This window comes from Dendrobates tinctorius, unplaced genomic scaffold (genome assembly GCF_039654945.1).
Source record: "Dendrobates tinctorius isolate UK_male_01 unplaced genomic scaffold, ASM3965494v1 ptg000293l, whole genome shotgun sequence".
NCBI classification, from domain to species: Eukaryota; Metazoa; Chordata; class Amphibia; order Anura; family Dendrobatidae; genus Dendrobates; species Dendrobates tinctorius.
The window spans coordinates 27806375-27821536 of record NW_027361960.1 but is presented as its reverse complement, the minus strand read 5'-3'; positions in this window follow the sequence as shown (position 1 = coordinate 27821536).

The following is a 15162-nucleotide window of genomic DNA, read 5'->3' as shown; positions in this document are numbered from 1 at the left end:
GTGGAGGTCGGTGCTGGAGGCTCCATTATTCTCTATGTAGAGTGTGGCTCTGCGGGTGGAGGTCGGTGCTGGAGGCTCCATTATTCTCTATGTGGAGTGTGGCTCTGCGGGTGGAGGTAGGTGCTGGAGGCCCCATTATTCTCTATGTGGAGTGCGGCTCTGCGGATGGAGGTCGGTGCTGGAGGCCCCATTATTCTCTATGTGGAGTGCGGCTCTGCGGGTGGAGGTCGGTGCTGGAGGCTCCATTATTCTCTATGTGGAGTGCGGCTCTGCGGGTGGAGGTCGGTGCTGGAGGCCCCATTATTCTCTATGTGGAGTGTGGCTCTGCGGGTGGAGGTAGGTGCTGGAGGCCCCATTATTCTCTATGTGGAGTGCGGCTCTGCGGATGGAGGTAGGTGCTGGAGGCCCCATTATTCTCTATGTGGAGTGCGGCTCTGCGGGTGGAGGTCGGTGCTGGAGGCTCCATTATTCTCTATGTGGAGTGCGGCTCTGCGGGTGGAGGTAGGTGCTGGAGGCTCCATTATTCTCTATGTGGAGTGTGGCTCTGCGGGTGGAGGTAGGTGCTGGAGGCCCCATTATTCTCTATGTGGAGTGCGGCTCTGCGGATGGAGGTCGGTGCTGGAGGCCCCATTATTCTCTATGTGGAGTGCGGCTCTGCGGGTGGAGGTCGGTGCTGGAGGCTCCATTATTCTCTATGTGGAGTGCGGCTCTGCGGGTGGAGGTCGGTGCTGGAGGCCCCATTATTCTCTATGTGGAGTGTGGCTCTGCGGGTGGAGGTCGGTGCTGGAGGCCCCATTATTCTCTATGTGGAGTGCGGGTGGAGGTCGGTGCTGGAGGCTCCATTATTCTCTATGTGGAGTGTGGCTCTGCGGGTGGAGGTCGGTGCTGGAGGCTCCATTATTCTCTATGTGGAGTGCGGCTCTGCGGGTGGAGGTCGGTGCCGGAGGCTCCATTATTCTCTATGTGGAGTGTGGCTCTGCGGGTGGAGGTCGGTGCTGGAGGCCCCATTATTCTCTATGAGGAGTGCGGCTCTGCGGGTGGAGGTCGGTGCTGGAGGCTCCATTATTCTCTATGTGGAGTGTGGCTCTGCGGGTGGAGGTCGGTGCTGGAGGCTCCATTATTCTCTATGTGGAGTGCGGCTCTGCGGGTGGAGGTCGGTGCTGGAGGCCCCATTATTCTCTATGTAGAGTGTGGCTCTACGATTCGTGACCCCCGTCACGTGACGAGGGGGGCCCACAGAGTCTGAACTGCCCCGGGCCCTGGCTACCCTTAATCCACCCCTGATGTATACGCATAGAATAGGTGTAGGAAATATCAAAAAATGCAATTTATTTAATAATTGACAGACCAGGATAAATGAAACACAGTGAGGAAAAGGATCCAAACCTACTTGTACATGCAGAGAAACCATAGGACACACATGCAGGAGGGAGTGAATGTGAATCACATTCAATTGTTAGCAAAAAGACATGTTTGCTCATAACAAAATTGCACATCTCCCAATAAGCCTTATTAAAATCACAAAGCCAAACATAAATCAGAGGTAAACAGCAGACAATGATGCAATGAAAATATAGAGTACCCCTTGAGAAAGGCATTTCACGCCGAAACGCGCGTCAGGGGGGACACACACTGGGCGGGCTGCCTCTCACCTTGACTAGATAATGAATTTAATACTCTATATTTTCATTGCATCTTTGTCTGCTGTTTACCTCTGATTTATGTCTGGCTTTGTGATTTTAATGAGGCTTATTGGGAGATGTGCAATTTTGTTATGAGCAAACATGTCTTTTTGCTAACAATTAAATGTGATTCACATTCACTCCCTCCCTCCTGCATGTGTGTCCTATGGTTTCTCTGCATGTACAAGTAGGTTTGGATCCTTTTCCACACTGTGTTTCATTTATCCTGGTCTGTCAATTATTTAATAAATTGCATTTTTTGATATTTCCTACGTCTTTTGAGAGATTTTTTGGTCGTTGGTTTTTTCTATATCTATTTTGTTCATGGTGCGACTGTCTCATTAATGTCCAAATATTATATCTTGTTGTCCAGTAGCACAACGACATTTAGTAGTTACAATTGAGTCAAATTTGGCATATATGGGCAACAAATTCTCTATGAAGTATATATGGTATAGAATAGGTGTGTGTATATATATATACATATATATCAATATATATCAATCAGTGAGACACATATATGTATCGTTATATTTCATAGAGAGATACATAGCAGAATAGGTGATAATTCATTTCTCGGCTTTTCTAAAATCACACTGACAGCTCACAAAACACTAGATATATAAACACATTATACTGTATATATCAGTGACACATACACACATATATATATATATATATATATTGTGGCAGGGCTAAGGGTCATGTAATTGATGGGAGATATGTGTCTCATAAATGGCTTATCTCCATAATGTAAGGCAGAAGTAAAGCATACCAGATATTGTTATTGTTTTTGTTTGAAGGACCTGTGGTGAGGTCACAGTCATGTGACCAGTCAGCTGCTGGGAACGTGGGTGTGGCTACAGCCTTATAATGTGCCCTGCTCCTGAACCAGGGAGCTGTATGTGGGGAGGACTACACCTCCCAGCATGTGCTGAGACTCGCGGCCTGAGTCTGCAACCACGAAGGTTTATGTTTTGTTTGCCTAAGCTAGAGGCTATTTTTGGTGATACGCTGTTTTATGGTTTATGACAGAAATAAACCTCATGAACTTTGGAAGAACCGGTCTCCTGATTGTCTCCCGCTGCACCTGAGCGAGTCACATCCCCACAATTGGTGGTACACGTGCGGGCAGCGGTCCCAGCAGAGACTTAAGACAGTTGCTGCATGTCCTGGGTGAAGTTTGCAGCGGGGCAACAAGCATTGCCTGGAATCATGGAGGACCTCATGAAACACCTGGTCCAGTCCCAGGCACTGCAGCAGGAAACCAACAAGCTGTTGTTACAGCAGATCCAGCAAAGCCAGCAGGAGCAGCGGCAGCAGTTCCAGCAGAGCCAGCAGGAACAATGGCAGCAGATGCAGCTTCTGGCAACCGCCATCGAGGAGGGCAGGACGAGCGCCCCAACCCCAGGTCGGGCTGATGCCACCGACGTCGAGAAGGCGGTAAGACGCGCATTACAAAAAATGACCCCTGAGGATGATGTGGAGGCCTTCCTGACGGTGTTTGAGAGGGTGGCTGAGAGGGAAAAACTTCAGCCAGAGCGGTGGGCGGAGGTACTGGCCCCTTACCTAACGGGGGAGCCCCAGAAGGCGTACTTTGACCTGACGGTACAAGATGCCAGAGAATATCCCAAATTAAAAGCGGAAATTCTCGCACGCTTGGGGGTAACAATGACTACCAGGGCACAGCGAGTTCATCGCTGGGCCTATCACCGGGACAAACCCCCGCGCTCCCAAATGTTTGACCTGTTGCACCTGGTCCAGAAATGGCTGCAGCCAGAGTCGGCTTCCCCTGCACAGATGGTAGAGCAAGTTGTGATGGATCGGTTTGTGCATTCTCTGCCGAGACCTCTACAGACTTGGGTTGCCCAGGGTGATCCCCAAAATGCTGATGAACTGGTTGGGCTGGTCGAGAGATACCAGGGGATGGAAGGTTCCTTGGGGAAGCAGCCCATTCCATATTGGGGGTCCCAGCAGGGGGCGGAGTCACAAAAAGGGGTGGTGCGTCCAAGGTCAAAAGGGGCGGGGGAGGCGGTGCCCAAGGTCCCCTCGGGTGTTATTTGCTGGAAGTGTCATGGGCCAGGACATATAGCGGCCCGTTGTCCCCAGACCACCGAGCAGATGGACTGCAGCATGGGACGCCGTAGTTCATACTACGCATATCCAGCTTGCAGTGTGAACTCGCTACCTAACAAGGGGCCACAAGCGTGTCCCGTGAAGGTGAACGGTCGAGCAGTAATGGCGCTTCTGGACTCCGGGAGCTTGGTGACCCTTGTGAGGGCCAGTTTTCCTCTAAACATACTCCCGGGTAAAAAGATTGGTGTTCGGTGCATACATGGCGATGCAAAGGACTACCCTATGGCTAGGGTGAAGATTGAAACGGCGCATGGCATTGTTCGAGACTTGTTGCATCCCATAATTATTGGCCGGGATTTCTGTCTGTTTTGGGATCTGTGGGGGATGGGTTCTGAGTGTGCTAGCAAGAGCAGGGAACCAATCCACCCCACTGAGGTATCGCCACCACCAGAGGCAGACGAGTTCCCTTTATGTGTCCTTGTTGGGGATGAAGAGGAAGGGTCCCCTGTACCTGACATCCCGGAGTTAGGGGTGGCCGGGGAGAATTTTGGGACTGCCCAACATAGGGACCCCACACTAAGGGAAGCCTTTAACAATGTCACCGTCATTAATGGGGTTGCACAAGAGCCGGGAGCAGACACAAGGTTTCCCCATTTTATGTTGAGTGGGGAATTGTTGTACCGGGTCACGAAAATAAGGGAGGAGGTGGCAGAGCAGTTAATAGTACCAGGCCCCTATAGACGAAAAGTGTTGGACATGGCCCATTCACACATCTTGGGGGGACACCTGGGGGTGGAAAAAACCCAGGAACGGATTGTACAGAGGTTCTATTGGCCTGGGTGTCACCGGGAAATAGTAAACTATTGCAGGTCCTGCCCGACATGTCAGTTAACTGCCCCCACATCTCATTTTCGGAACCCTCTTGTGCCACTGCCCATTATTGAGGTGCCATTTGAGAGAATTGCCATGGACTTGGTCGGTCCCTTAGTTAAATCAGCTCGGGGCCATCAGTATATATTAGTCATCCTGGACTATGCCACACGCTATCCTGAGGCCATTCCCCTGAGAAACTCCTCTGCGAAGAGTATAGCCCGTGAGCTGGTCCATGAGTTTTCCCGGACGGGTTTGCCGAAGGAGATCCTGACCGACCAGGGGACACCTTTTATGAGCAAGGTGATGAGAGAATTGTGCAGAGTCTTGCACATTTCCCAGCTGAGGACTTCAGTGTACCATCCACAGTCAGATGGCCTTGTTGAGAGGTTTAACAAGACCCTGAAGAGCATGCTGAGAAAAGTCATAGAGGAAGATGGTAGAGACTGGGATTGTCTCTTACCGTATTTACTGTTTTCTCTCCGTGAAGTTCCCCAGGCCTCCACGGGGTTCTCCCCCTTCGAGCTTCTGTACGGCCGGCATCCGCGAGGTCTCCTAGATATAGCCAAGGAAACCTGGGAAGCCGAAGTCACGCCCCACAGAAGCGTCATTGAGCATGTGGCACTGATGCAGCAGAGGGTTGCGAAGGTGATGCCCATTGTTAAAGAACATCTCCGCCAGGCACAAGAGGCTCAGGCCAGGGTCTACAACCGGTCAGCCAGAGTGAGGCAGTTCAATCCGGGAGACCGAGTTCTCGTGCTAATACCGACGGTGGAAAGTAAGTTCTTGGCTAAGTGGCAAGGGCCATATGAGGTGGTGGAGAAACTGGGAGACGTAAACTACAAGATCCACCAACCCGGAAGACGGAAGCCATACCAGGTTTACCATGTTAACCTTATCAAGCCGTGGCAAGATAGAGAGCCAGCGGTAACTCCGTGCTTGCTGGGCAACCTAGAAGGGGAGGTTGGAGCCGTTACCATAGCGGAGACTCTATCGAAGGCCCAGAAGCAGCAGTGCCGGGAGTTACTCCAGAAAAACCGCGACCTGTTCTCAGAGTTGCCGGGGTGCACGAAGGTGGTGGAGCACGAAATTCTGACCGAGCCACATGTGCGGGTGAACGTGAAACCATATCGTATTCCTGAGGCCCGGCGAGAGGTAATCTCCAAGGAGGTGCAGCGTATGTTGAAGCTCGGGGTCATTGAGGAATCCAAGAGCGGCTGGTCGAGCCCGATTGTCCTGGTCCCAAAACCTGATGGTGAATGGAGGTTCTGCAACGATTACCGGAAGCTGAATGAGGTCTCCAAGTTCGACGCTTATCCCATGCCACGCGTTGATGAGCTCATCGAGAGACTTGGACCTGCCAGGTACATAACCACTTTGGATCTGACCAAGGGATATTGGCAGATCCCCATGGCACAGGAAGCCAAGGAGAAGACGGCATTCTCCACACCAGACGGGTGCTTCCAGTATGTCCGGATGCCGTTTGGCCTACAGGGAGCTCCAGCAACCTTCCAGAGGGCGATGGATAGAATCCTTGCACCTCATAAGCTATACGCTGCCGCATACCTGGATGATATCGTCATCTTTACCCCGGACTGGGAGACTCACCTGGAAAAGGTCCAAGCAGTGTTTGACGCTCTAAGAGAGGCGGGGTTTACAATAAACCCGAAGAAGTGTGCCTTGGGGAGAGAAGAAGCCAAGTACCTCGGATATGTAGTGGGGCGTGGCGAGATCAAACCCCAAATCAATAAAGTGGAGGCAATTCAAACATGGCCGAGACCTCTGTCAAAGAAGCAAGTTAAAGCCTTCCTGGGGATTGTGGGATATTACAGGAGGTTTATCCCAAACTTCGCCACAATGGCTGCACCTCTAACTGATCTGCTTAAAGGGACAAAGTCAGTGATGGTCAGCTGGTCCGAAGAAGCAGAGTCAGCCTTCCAAGAAATGAAGGGAGCTCTTTGTAAGCAGCCCGTTTTGGTGGCCCCAGACTTTAAACGTGAATTTGTCCTCCAGACAGATGCCTCAGATGTCGGGGTAGGAGCTGTCCTTTCCCAAGAGATACGTGGGGAGGAGCATCCTGTTCTCTACTTGAGTAGGAAGTTGACTTCTTGTGAGAGAAATTACTCAGTTGTAGAGAAGGAGTGTTTGGCCATAAAATGGGCAGTGGACACATTACGGTACTACCTGGTGTGACGGAAGTTTAGGTTAATATCCGACCATGCCCCACTCAGGTGGATGAGGGAAACCAAGGGCAAGAATGCTAGGGTCACCCGCTGGTTCTTAGCCCTACAAGACTTCAGTTTCCATGTAGAGCATAGGGCCGGGAAGCTACATGGGAATGCCGATGCCCTCTCCAGAATCCCTTGCCTGGTAGGTGAAAGTGCCAAGCCCCACGGCTTTAGGCAGAGGGGGGAGGTATGTGGCAGGGCTAAGGGTCGTGTAATTGATGGGAGATATGTGTCTCATAAATGGCTTATCTCCATAATGTAAGGCAGAAGTAAAGCATACCAGATATTGTTATTGTTTTTGTTTGAAGGACCTGTGGTGAGGTCACAGTCATGTGACCAGTCAGCTGCTGGGAACGTGGGTGTGGCTACAGCCTTATAATGTGCCCTGCTCCTGAACCAGGGAGCTGTATGTGGGGAGGACTACACCTCCCAGCATGTGCTGAGACTCGCGGTCTGAGTCTGCAACCACGAAGGTTTATGTTTTGTTTGCCTAAGCTAGAGGCTATTTTTGGTGATACGCTGTTTTATGGTTTATGACAGAAATAAACCTCATGAACTTTGGAAGAACCGGTCTCCTGATTGTCTCCCGCTGCACCTGAGTGAGTCACATCCCCACAATATATATATATATATATATATATATATATATATATACCATATTTTTCGCTTTGTAAGATGCTCTTTTTTCCCCCAAATTTGGGGGGAAAATGGGGGTGCGTCTTACAATGCGGACATGCCTTACCATAGGCCGTGTTCAGGGGGCGTCCAGGTGTCCGGCGGTTGCTGGCCGGTGCTGCGGGTGTCTCCGGTGCCCATCGGTGCTGTGTGTGTGCCCGGCGCAGCCCGGACCTCTGCCGACATTGTGCGACAGGCCAGAGCCACGGTATTCCCACGGTTCCCCTGTGTGTGCGGTGGTGCCGGTAAAAAAATGGCCGCCTGCGCTTGCGCAGATGAGATCACGGGACCCAGCTCTCGAGAGATGAGATTTCAGCGGTGAGATCTCATCTCTCGAGAGCTGGAATGATCCTCTGGAATTGCCCCAACACGTCCGACTGTCAACCACAATCGTATCCTTCAGACGGAACCTGAAAACCCATCGCTTCAGAAAGCCTACAGCCTGCAATGATCCCCACTGCCTCCTCACCACTACTGGAACTACCGCCTCACCATCACTGGAGCTGCTGCAACCCCCCAACCTAATGTCTCCTTCCCCACCATCCTGTAGGAATGTAAGCCCGAAAGGGCAGGGTCCTCTCTCCCTCTATATCTGTGTGATTGTTAGTTTGTCTACTGTAAGTGATATCTGTACTTTGTGTTACGACGGCGGAACACGCTTAAAAAAATATAAATAAACGTGTTCGCCGCCCGGGGTCCACCGTGCGGCAGGTGAAATAACCGCTGCTAAAATGGCAGAACACAGGGACGATAATGTGCACAAGCTTTAACTGCACCTGGTGCACAAAAGTAGCTCTGTTGAGGTCACAGAGCTGCGCATGAAAAGTAATGCAGAAGCAGGCTGTTTCACAGACAGAGCTGCAAGCAAAACAAAAATACAAAGAACGCTGAGTCTGTATTAGCTTCACAGACCATCAGCGGCACACGTGCGGTAGCCAGGGACCGGAGTAGTTCAAGACAACACTACAACTGGATAGACTTACCGTGGTAGACCGTGTGCACGGCGTCGCAACTGCAGACGCCAAAAACGACTGCAAGCGCGAATTTAGCAGGCGCAATGCAGAACGCTGGCTGCTGTAACGAATGATGCTTGAGCGCGCTGGCGCTAGCGCAATACTGGCTGTCCCAATCACTCACACAAACGTAACATCCGAGGGAAGGGGTTTCATAATAAGTCATACACCAGACCAAGCATCCATCACCAAGCACACAGCAGCAAGTATGGAAAATACTAGAGCATGGCATAGCGGCCATGCACACTTTTTATAGCGTACGGGACCTGCCGGAAATCTCCAGAGCCCCGAGCATAACCAATCAGGTCCTGCTCCTGATTTGAGCACCTGACTCCTGAACTCCAGTGAGAGCTCGTCCCGTGAGCATGCTCAGTAGCAGGGAAAAAGGACAGCCTCTGGAGACAAATGTGAGGATCTGGGTTGTTGCATAAGCATAGACTGACCCAGATTCCTAACATTACCCCCCCTCCTAGGGCCCCCTCCTCCCTGAACCCTCCGATCCACCAGCCTGTGCCCGACAGCAGCACAGGTCTCAGACTCGTCAAAAGGCGAGCCTGATCTCCTGCTATATGCATATAATAAATATATGTAATATATACCCTATATACTAGTGTATAAGCTAAGATTTTCAGCCCATTTTTTTGTCTGAAAGTCCCCCTCTCGACTTATACACAAGTGATATACCTGGGGGGCGGTGGGGGAGGGGGAGCAGGGGTGTTAGAGATCATACTGACCCCCCTGATGCATCTCTGCTGTCCTCCTGCTTCTCCCACGGTCTCCCTTCCTTCCTTCAGCGGTCATGTGGTACCACTCATTAAACTTATGAATATGCGCATATTCATGAGTTTAATGAGCGGTACCATGTGACCGCTGAAGGAAGGGAGACCATGAGAGAAGCAGGGGGGGCAGCAGAGATGCGCCAGGAGTGGGTAAATATATCCAATATTCACCTGTCCCCGGTCCATCGCTGCTTGCTGCTGTCTGCTGCGTCCTCTGTCAGTGACATTTAGGCAGCAGAGGGAGCGATGACGTGGTTAGTGCACGCCGCACCCTCTGCTGCCTGAACAGTCACTGAGAGGACGCAGCAGACAGCAGCGATGGACCGGGGACAGGTGAATGTCTCAGGTGCTGGGTCCTGAGCCAGCGGCGACACCGGTTCCTGTCCCCCATAGCGCGCCAGTGTCTCAGCCTGTTCAGGAGCCGACACCTGGCCCCCAGGAATGAGAGGTGAGTATGCCATTTTTTTTTTTGCAGCGGCAGCAGCAGTATATGGGGCATAATCTATGGAGCATCTTATGGGGCATAATCTATGGAGCATCTTATGGGGCATAATCTATGGAGCATCTTATGGGGGTATAATCTATGGAGCATCTTATGGGGCATAATCTATGGAGCATCTTATGGGGCATAATCTATGGAGCATCTTATGGGGCAGCATATGGGGGTATAATCTATGGAGCATCTTATGGGGCAGCATATGGGGGCAAAATCTATGGAGTATCTTATGGAGCATCTTATGGGGGTATTTTATGAGGCATAATCTATGGAGCATTTTATGGGGGCATATTTATGGAGCATCTTATGGGGGCATATTCTATGGAGCATCTTATGGAGGCATAATCTATGGAGCATCTTATGGAGCATCTTATGGGGGCATAATCTATGGGGCATTTTATGGGGCATAATCTATGGAGCATTTTATCGAGCTTCTTATGGGGGTATAATCTATGGAGCATCTTATGGGACCATAACCTTTATGGAGCAGCATATGGGGCATATTATTCTAGGGAGCATCTTATGGGACCATTATTAACCTTTGTGCAGTATATATATATATATATAGTATATATTATCTGTATATATTATATATCTTATATATATGATATGTATGTATATAAGACACCTCTCCATTATTAACCCTAGACTAGTAAAGGGTTAAAAAACACAGACATTAATTAAAAATTCTTTTAATGAAATAAATACACCAAGTTTTTGACCAAATGTATTCCTCTGCTAATCCATAAAAAACCATGGTCCTGGAAAAAATAAAAAATAGAAAAGCATCCAAGGGACTCCACGCAGCCTCAGTGATGTCCCTGGCTGACCTGAGGTGAACTGATGAGGGTGGGAAAAAATTCATAAACTTTCCCACGCTCATCAGTTCATCTCCGGTCGGCTGGGGAGGCTGCGCAGAGATGAACTAATTCATTTGGCAGCGGTTTACAGCGGGGCTGGTCGCATTAGCACCGATCCCATTGTAAACCAGTTAACCCCTTCTGATGGATTGCAGCGGGGGGACCTGACTGAACAGCGGAGAGGTAAGTATATTGTTGCTTTTTTTATTTTATTTCTTTTCCAGGACCTTGGGTTTTTTTATGGATTAGCAGAGGAATAAATTTGGTCAAAAACTTGGTGTCTATTTCATTAAAAGAATTTTTAATTAATGTCTGTGTGTGTTTTTTGCAACCCTTTACTAGTCTAGGGTTAATAATGGTTAATAATGGATAGGTGTCTTATTGACACCTCTCCATTATTAATCCGGCTTAATGTCACCTTCCAATAGCAAGGTGACATTAACCCATTAACCCTACAGGGCAAAGGGAACAGAGAGGCTAAGTGCCAGAAAAGGCGCGTCTTAAAGATGTGCCTTTTCTGGGGTGTCTGGGGGCAGATTTTTGTAGCCAGGGGAGGGCCAAAAACAATGGTTCCTCTCAAGGCTATTAATATCTGCCCTCACTCACTGCCTTTCCCTCTCTGGAGGAGAAAATTGCGCAGGAGCCCATGCAATTTTTTTCAACAAATTAACCCCTTAATTTAACACCTAAATGTCCCAAATTTTTTTTTTAAAACACAAATTTTATTTCAAATTTTCATAGACATTGCTTCATTTCACATGACAAGTCATTTTTCCAATAAACAGACAATAACTCAGCCTATCATCCTCCCTTTCAACCCTCCCTTAAACAAACCCTCTTCCTCTTACATTATCAATGATCTCCCCTAGCAACTTCGCACACATGTTATGTCTAGACCACTTGTAAGACACAGATTGCCAGCATCGCCTCTGTAAAATAACACCACACATTTTTCCTTTTTAACTCCTGTCCCAACCAGGACCTTACACCTCGCCTTCGTTAGCCAACTTCAGTTTCCCCAAATTGTTTTGGATGTCTTCCAGTAGGTACCATTCTGTATATTTAAAGGGCCTTACTATTCTCCTTATTTCCTCTTCATCACATTGTCTTACTATGAAATGCCTCCATTTTTTAAAGAATTTACCCGTCAGACCCTCCTTGTGCCTTTCCGCCTCCAGCTGTTCGATTCTGCGTAAAGATTTAATCTGTCCCATCACCTCTTCCATCGACGGCACACTTCCCTCAAGCCATTTGGACAGTAAAGCCCTCTTACCTATCATAGCCACCCCATGAAACAATTTTGGTAATTTGGGCCACTGTTCCTCCCCTCCTCTTACTACCTGTCCCTTGTTCCTATAATGAAAGATCCACAGCAATGGATCCATTTCAATTTCCACACTCCCCACTATTTGCATAAATGTTTGCAATCTTTTCCAGAATTTCTGGCTCTCTGGGCATTGCCAGATCCCATGGAATAGGTCTGTTTTTGGCAATTTACATTTGGGGCACTGAGTCACTCTGTTTATCTGTTGTGTATTTGGGATGTTAAAACCATAGATTGCTCTATGCATCAGTCTATATTGAGTGTCCCTCCAACCTTCATTAGTCACCTCCTTCCTCATCTTCATCCACCCCTGTAATATCTTATCCCCTGCTTCAGAGTCCCCCAGTTGTCTTGCCCATGCTCTCCAGACTTGTTCTGGGCATATTGGAATCAAAACCTCCCTCAAAGCTTTATATAATGCGGAGATAGAATTCTCATGTCGGTCTTTCATAATAATTCTGTCCAAGTCATTCGTCACCTGTTCCATTCTAACATCCCTCAGTTGTGACATTAGCCCCTTTTCTATCTGTTTGTATTGGAGGATTTGAAATGTGGATAGCCCATATTTTGTCACGATTTCCTGGTATGTCATCCATCTATTCTCCGCCTCATGTATTAGATCTGTCACCCTTTTTATCCCCTTGTTCCTCCATTCTGAAAATAGTTTGTTGTCTCTTCCCGCTGGGAAATCTGGGAACCTCCATATATCAAGATGTTTGGATATTCTCCAAGACAACTTGAATTTTTTCCTCACTGCTTTCCAGGCCATCACCGTATCTCTACATACCAGTGAGTGTTTAATGTTTCTTGGTATGTTGGCCAATGACGTGTGCAATAGTGCCCCTAAATCCCAGGGTTTACAAAACTCGCTCTCCAAACGTATGTCAGAATGCCCATTTGTCTTCCTCAACCAGTCTATGGTGTGCCTCATCAGGCATGCCAAATTATACCCTCTAATATTTGGCAGTTTAATGCCTCCTTGTTCCAAAGATTGCATCAATTTTTCCGTTTTAATTCTCGGTCTTTTCCCCCTCCATAGGAATGTCGAAAATGCTTTATTCAACCTATTTATGTCTGTGTGTTTCAACAACATGGGGATGGTCTGCATTGGGTAGAGTAACTTTGGAAAGCACATCATTTTCAAGAGATGATTTCTACCTAGCAAAGATAACGGTAGCCCTTCCCACATCTTCAATTCCCGTTCTATTTTCTGTATCAAAGGTTTGTAGTTTAATTCATATATCGATGCTGACGTACGTCCCATCTGTATTCCTAGATATTTAAGATGTGACTTTGCTATTGGTATCCCACAGATTTCCCCCCTTGTTCCATCTGCTACCATTAATGGCATCTTTTGCCCACAGAGAAATAGTATTTCACACTTTGTTCTGTTCAATTTAAAACCTGACAAGCTCCCGAACTCCTCTGTTTTATCACTTTTGGTAGGTCCCTCTGAGGATTGTTCATGAATAATATAATATCATGCGCAAATAGTGCTGAGTGCAGTCGTTCCTTCCCAACACTAATACCTTCGAAACAATCTCCTTCATTTAACAGTCGAGACAATGGCTCAATGGCAAGGTTAAACAGGAGAGGTGACAGTGGACATCCCTGTCTAGTCCCTTTGTTCAATGGGAAAGACTGCGACAGGAACCCGGGCGTTGCCACCCTTGCCTGAGGATTCGCGTATAATACTCCTATAAATGTACGAAAAGCTCCCTCTATCCCCATATTATCTAGTACCGTCTCCAGCCATGTCCACCCCACGCTGTCGAACGCTTTTTCAGCATCAAGCGTGACCATGGCTGGACATTCCTCCTTTCGAAGATCCCTGTGTCTAATAGCATCCATTACCAACATGGCCCTCCGCACATTTGTCACCGCTGCCCTCCCTTTAACAAACCCCGATTGTGCCGGTGAAATTAAATTTGGTATTATCTCCGCCAACCTATTGGCCATCAATTTGGCCAAGATTTTAAGATCCTGATTTATTAATGAAATTGGCCTATAATTTGCTGGATTGTCTAGATTCTTATCACCCTTGGGTATCAATTTTATGTATGCAGTGTTGAGATGTCCCGAAATTCCACATCCTCCCAGTATTTTATTGTACATTCTAGTCAAAACCGGCGCTATCTGCTCTCTCATTTCTTTATAAAATTCCCCATTGAACCCGTCAGGTCCCGGTGCCTTGTGTACGTTCAAATCCCTTATTACCGACTGTACTTCTTCTATTGTTATTTCCGCGTTCAATCTAGACAACTCTTCCGAATTTATTTGCGAAAGTTTTATTTTTCCCAACAGATCACTTCCCCTGTCACCCGTCTCTTCCCCCCTGCTATATAATTTCGCATAATACTTCCCCAAAATCTCTGTAATCTCGTTTGGGTTTGAGGATTTGCTCCCGTCCGGTCTAGTCATATTAGTTATCAAGGTCATTGGTCGTCGTCCTTTCGCCAGATTGGCCAATAATTTCCCCGCTTTATTGCCAAATTTGTGTAGATCAACTTCCTGTTGTGATCGTATCAGATCCTCTCTTTTCCCCGCCCAAGAGTGAAATTCCTGTCTCGCTGCCTTCCACTCCTCTTTCGCACTTTGCGTTTGTTTGCTAAGTACCACACGTATTTCTCTCTGAGGGCCTCACTTGTGTCTTGGTATTGTTTATGAGTATGCTTTCTAAGTTTAGCTACATGTCCCATCAATCTTCCTCTCAGTACTGTTTTTGCAGTTTCCCAGAACAACATTACATCCGCCGCATGTTCACTGTTAGTTCTGCTATAATCATCCCACCATTCGATCAGAATTTTGGCAAATTCCTTGTCTCTAAGCAAAAACGACGGAAACCTCCACAGATAATCTGTCCCCCTCTGTATTATATCAGTGATATCTAAAAGCACTGGGCTGTGATCCGATATCACCATATCCTCAATAACCACATCTCTAACCCTATGCATCAGAAGTTGGTCAACCAAAATGTAGTCAATCCTGGACCACGCTTCATGAGGATGTGAATAGTGAGTGTACTCCCGGTCATTTGGATGATGCAATCTCCAGCTATCTTTCAAATTTGTGTCCTCCAAAAGCTTGGCCATTAGACCTTTTACCTCCCTAATCGGCCTACCATCATTTCTACTATATCTCTTGTCTTCCCCCCTTGAA